The following is a 5,540-nucleotide window of genomic DNA, read 5'->3' as shown; positions in this document are numbered from 1 at the left end:
TGACTGTTGATTATTGGTTGCTATTGATACATATTGCCATGGTGGCCGATCTGAGTGATCCTTCATTGTACAACTTGGCTAAAAAGTGGGGTCGGCAAAATTATAGCTTCGTTATAATTAATGTATGATAATATTTAGTGCGACGAAGATAAATATAATTAAAATGTGTGAAGGAAAAAGCTTGCATGCCTGCAGGTCGACTCTAGAGGATCCCCGGGTACCGAGCTCGAATTCGCCCTATAGTGAGTCGAAAATCAAAAGTGCTATTATGAGCACGAGCACATGTGTGCTCGGTATCCTCCCCGTCTGTATGCTTCGGGATCCACAATGCCCACGTGAAGTCTCAGCTCTAATGATCACATCCCCACCAAACTAAGGGCCCACTGGATGGCGTGTCACCGGTCATTACATGAACGCCGTGAGCTTCATAACAAGCGGCTCAGACGTCAGGTAAGTCATGAGCCGGCAAAACTCACGTTCTGTTCTAACGTCTCCAAACAGCCCAGATTATTAATTGACCGTGCTCAACGCGCAGGATGATAGCCTACCTGCTCAACGTCGCCTCCGCCGCCTTTCGTCGAGACTGCGCCGGTGACAACCGAGGCACCGCCACATGTCCCCGTTGATTGCGTCTTCATTTGCACCATCACTATGTTTTTGAACCAACATACCCTGGTTCCTGTTGGTTCACAACAGCCCCATTCTCTGCAATCCTGTCCTCCAGCCCCAGGCCATCCCCATTCTTCGCATACGGCTACATCTCTACCATGCAATGCTTGAAGAGCCCAATTAACTTGTCATAAGCCCCCACACTAGTGTCACCCAAACGGACGAGCTCCATAGCACGCAGGTACATCGTGAAGTGCCTGAAGCTGAATGGGATTTTTTGGGCATTATCTTTCTGATACTCAACAAGATGAGACCGGAGGATGTCCCGAACATCCCTCGTCCATCTCTTCACAATATAATTCCCTAGGATCTCCTTGATCCTAATAAATCCAGAACCTACACACAGCCCCGAAAAGCCACACGTCGGTATATGTGAGATTGGTAACTTGAAACATATTGACTGCAAATTTGTCAAAGTAAAATTGATACTGACCTTCAGGACATGCATGACAACAAAGCAGTCCCATGTGAGCAAACTGGCCGCACTCACACTCGAACTTCACAAAGCAGTCCCTTATCTAGAACAAATGCTTTGTATGATACCCTGCACCATTTCTCCCTTCGCTCAGCCTTAGTGTGTATCGCAATGTAAATCTTTTCTTTCTCCCCTTCTTCTACCTAGTATGCTCCACATTCGTACAATATCTGCATCTGCCCAAACTGCTCGAACATGGCACGGGTGTATATCTTGCCGGCATGCCTCTCAATTGCCAGGTTAGCTTTGAAAAGTGGTCTCCCCTGGAATTTTAGATCACACAGTTAATGACATACCAGCTACATCCGAAACTGGAAATTAATACATGATATACATGAGATAGCAAGCACTTACTATTCTCGTTCGCTTTTCCTCATAGTTCTCTTCGGACTCGTGATCAAACTGAAGCCTCATGTACTTCTTCACAAAAACGTGCATTGGGCACCAAGGTGGGGGGGGGGGGGGGGGGGGGCCAAAGTTCTTCAACATATGGTTAGCACTCTCACTGCGTTGAGTGCTTGTCATCTTCACAAAACACCCCTTTGAAGAATGGCGTCGCCCATTTATGTCGTATCTCATATAGCTGGACCATGTATGAATGGTGTACCAAGTTGTACTTCTCCATGAGTAGGCACCACCCTTCCTCGAACTCATCCTCCGTGAGCATGTGATTCACTACTTTGTGGAACTAAGCTCGGAAATCGCTTTTCTTACTATACAATGGACGTAGTGTTTCCTTCGCTTTCTTCAACACATACCACTTGCACCACTGGTGAGTTGTGTCCGGCATCATTCTTGATCGCTGCCTCCATGGTTCTGCACTGATCTGCACCATATTTGGAATATATTATCCATATCCACACACACATAATTGCACATAACCCACATTTAATGAAAAATTCCAGCTTATGAAAACCTGTCAATATGGTCTTTGGTGAAAACCCACTCAAAACTTTCAACATTCTCATTTCGCACAACCACCCCAGCTAGAATAATGCTCTGGAAATGGTTGTTCACCCCCACGAACAGGCCGAAAGGCATGTTATATAGGTTTGTCCGGTATGTCATGTCAAATGTAACCACGTCCCCATAAAAATTGTACTGAACCTACTGCTCCCATTCGTCCACATCAATGCATTGATCCTGCCCTCCTTGTCAGCTTGCACACGATAGGTGAAGCGTGGATCTTTAGCCCCCAGTTCTGCAAACACCTCCATCGCCTTGCATACATCATCTTCAGCTTGCTCTAGATTAATTTTTCCACACATGTTACACAACGCTCGTTTTGTCAAGGGCACACTCTCCATTGATCCAAAGAAACTCCCTATTATGCTATACACCTTTGAGAGGTTCACGTTATGCTGCCTTAGCTGCTACACCAAGTCTCGGCTGTATACATATATGTGATTGTGGGATGGCCAGTGAATTGTTTGACCATAATCCGGTGATAATGAATGCTTGTGTTCCTCATGGTGCTCAGCTATGTACTAAACATTGTCTTTAGACTGTAGCAGCCTTATTAGAGCTGGACACTCACACCCGCACGATCTTGTGTTCTCAACACCTTCTTTTCCCTGTAGCAAAAAGTTTTACCACATCAGCGGCATTGACAAAACATACATTTTCATCTAAAAGAGCACGTGCCTTCTGCCACACACAAGAATTAAAAGACACAAGCTTACCACACATCCGCAAACAATCTCCTGCGTGCATTTCATCCTCTCAACATCGAGTCTGCTCTTCCCATACCTTATCCCAAACCCCTTCTCCCAGGAGTGCAAATTGTAGAAATTGTATGCCTCACCATGTTAGTGGAAGCTCGTCCATAAAGCTGGGACGACAACATTATCACCCGGGTCTTCCACAAATGTACGAATTGTCTTCTCCAATGCCGATGTTCGGATTGGACATGGAGTTCTCCCTGGGGAAGGAGCACCCACACGCACCCTGCAAACACACAAGACACACAGAAAACCACCATGATTACCGCGGCTTAATTGCATCTGCACAAAACAGGATTTTCTCTGAAAACCTAACCGACAGAACAACTTCAACATCAAATTTCTGGAATCTGAAGACAGACCAATAACAGTAAACAATTATCAACAAAACCGCTAATACCTCTCTCCCTGAAGCACTACATCATGCAACGACTCACCACCATTAATATTCCCCAAAACCAAATATGACTCCCCAATCCCCATAACCAGGTCTTCATGAGCATCATTTTTTATAGCACGCTGTTGTAATTTCTAGGGCCGTCAGTAATAATACATTTTCTACAACAATGTAAGAGCACTGCCTACTGATTTTTATGGAACAGAGTCAACATTTATCCCAAATTAAGAGAGCAGTGTATAAGTGTTCTAAATCCATCAGATTCTGGAAGGGTTAACACTGGATTCACGCCTTTTGACCCATCATTGGGCTTGTGGATTCACCATTCCAGAAGACAGCTCGGATGTCCTCGGTGAAATCCCTCCACCGCCAGCGCCCGTCTCTTGCTGAACACAGATCTGGCCGTCCCCGCTATTCGTTGCCGTCGCCGCTTCCTGCTGTGGTACGATTCGAACTGGCACAGGGTATCTCAGCGGCTCCATGGGTAATTCGCTGTCGTTGACCGCCTCCAGCTTTGTCCTCCTGTCCACTCACACAAGATCGAGAGGGATTCAGCTAGCCGCCAATCGAAAAGTAAAAACGCACAAAAACAAAACTCTAATCAACTACGCCGCGAATATGTACCTCTGTATCAGCTGCATCAGAAATTCCATGGCGATGACCTCGGCTTCTTCCCCGAAATAGATCGTAGATCCTCTCCGCCGCCAGCCCTCTTCACACCGTGGAACGAATGTGGTCGGCACCTCCCACTGCTCGCCCTAGCAATTAACCCACCCAAGTACTACCTTCCCGGGCGTGGGAGCGAGGCGTTCTGGTCAGCGGAGATGGAACAGTAAATCTTCTGAACCACGGATCAGATCGGCGACTGACGATCAGGTCCACGGCTCAACTACGGTGGCGTTACGGCGATTGACCCACCTCTGTTACCAGACGCTTCGTCCAGGACCACATTATTTCGCAAACAACGTTTCAGGCCCATAACCTCGCCTCCTCACTGGCCCACGAAATTGAATGCACGACTACTGTAGGGGAGTAACGAAGCGCCAAGATACCGAGCACACATGTGCTCGAGCGTAGAAACTCCACTTCCCAACAGAATGAGCTACTACTACTGAATAGAATCTGTTTTTAGAATTTATGTAAAGGACATGGCTTAACTAATTGTTGGGTTTAATCTTTAGATATTTGTTGAGGTGCGCATAAATATAATCTGACGTTGATAATAGAAGATATGTGAATTCTCAATGCATAGAGCACTCTTCACTCTATATTATCTCAGAAAGCCATTTCCTCCCAAAACTAGCTGGTGGCGGAGCTTGAAAAGCGCCAGATGATTTGTGTGGTTGATGTGCTGCCTCTTCATTTCTTGACAAATGATAACTGATAAATAGTCGAAATTGTTTTGTATATTGTTGCTTACTTGGGAGACTTTTAGCGTGCAAAGTAAGTAATACATCAAGCGAATATTGTCTTTGGAGGCCGAGCTCCATGGAGCCCGGTTTTGAAAAAAAATACAAATTTCCTCAAATTTCATATTTTCTACGTTTCAAAAAATTCTAAAAAAAATACACAGATATACATGAAGGCATAACACACATGTGTGTAAATTTTCAGGGCAAAATACGTTCAAATGAGGGCTGCACAAAAAAGACAAATCTGGGCCTTTCTAACAAATGATACTATTCATCCTCCCAAACCATGAATTTGTGTTTTTTGTACAGGTCGCATTTCAACATTTTTTTCCTGAAATTTTACACACATACATATAACATTCTTATTTACTTGCACAATTTTTTCAGATTTTTTTGAAACCAACAAGTTTGAATTTTGATTTTTTTTTTGAAAAAAGGCCTCCATGGAGGCCAAGAGCCAAACTTCCGTTCTCCATACATGAAGGATATATAAACTTAGTTTGCATGTACAATGTTGTTTTGAATCTCATGTCAGGTACAATGTACTTAAACTTATGCTTCGATGACTGATGATGACATTATTCAGGGGTTTGGTCATCCGGATGCATGTTGTAATATGTAATGTACCAGTCAGTGGAAGAAGAAATAGTGCTATTGACTATATTGCTCTTTGCTATTGACAACACATAGAAGAGACAGGGGAAGAGAATCAAAGTTGCATTGTTGTTTGTTTTGCTGCCAATTGTCATTGTATTTGATAATCTTTGATCGATAGAGATTAACTTTCAAAGAAGTCTGATTGCTAATATTTTTTTTAGGTGATAGATTTGTAATAAAAAAATACATGAATTGACTGCTGATTATTG

General features: G+C 44.0%; 1 pseudogene; it reads right to left on the bottom strand.

Moving 5' to 3' along the window:
• Window positions 1-378: 378 nt before the first annotated feature.
• LOC125538626 lies at window positions 379-2,361 on the bottom strand (annotated as a pseudogene).
• Window positions 2,362-5,540: the final 3,179 nt, after the last annotated feature.

Source organism: Triticum urartu, chromosome 2 (assembly GCF_003073215.2).
Source record: "Triticum urartu cultivar G1812 chromosome 2, Tu2.1, whole genome shotgun sequence".
NCBI lineage: Eukaryota > Viridiplantae > Streptophyta > Magnoliopsida > Poales > Poaceae > Triticum > Triticum urartu.
Note: the sequence above shows the minus strand (reverse complement) of the source record. Positions and strands in the feature narration are given on the sequence as shown.